The sequence below is a fragment of the Oratosquilla oratoria genome, chromosome 18 (assembly GCF_046742065.1).
Source record: "Oratosquilla oratoria isolate Oo_2021 chromosome 18, ASM4674206v1, whole genome shotgun sequence".
Taxonomy (NCBI): domain Eukaryota; kingdom Metazoa; phylum Arthropoda; class Malacostraca; order Stomatopoda; family Squillidae; genus Oratosquilla; species Oratosquilla oratoria.
In genome coordinates, this window is record NC_134794.1 from 7,429,831 (window position 1) to 7,430,300 (window position 470).

Sequence of the window (470 nt, forward strand, 5' to 3'; positions counted from 1 at the left end):
CTCGAGTTTATTATATTGTTTTCTTCCAGGTGTTTTATCCATCTATTCTTGATATTTTTTCACAAATTTTGGCTACAGTGCTTGTAAGGCAGACTGGTCTGTAATTAGTTGGTTCTTCTTTGTTTCCTCCTTTACATATTGGTACAATGTTGGCATTTTTCTAGCCCTTTGGTATTTTTTCTTCTTTGAGTGAGCAACTTATTATGTTGTATATTTTGTCCATTAGTTCTTTACATTCTTTTAGTATTCAATTTGCAATTCCTTCTGTGCCATGTGATTTCCTAAAGTCAAGGTTCGTTAATTGATCTATTATTTCTTTTTGTGTTATTGTTATTTCCCTCATGGCGAAGATCACACTTGACTCTCTTCACCCCAATGTACCTTTTCTCTAGTGAAAACTGACTTGAAGTGATTGTTCAAGACTTCAGCCATTTCTAGATCTTCTGTATTTCCATGGTGTAGTTTCACCA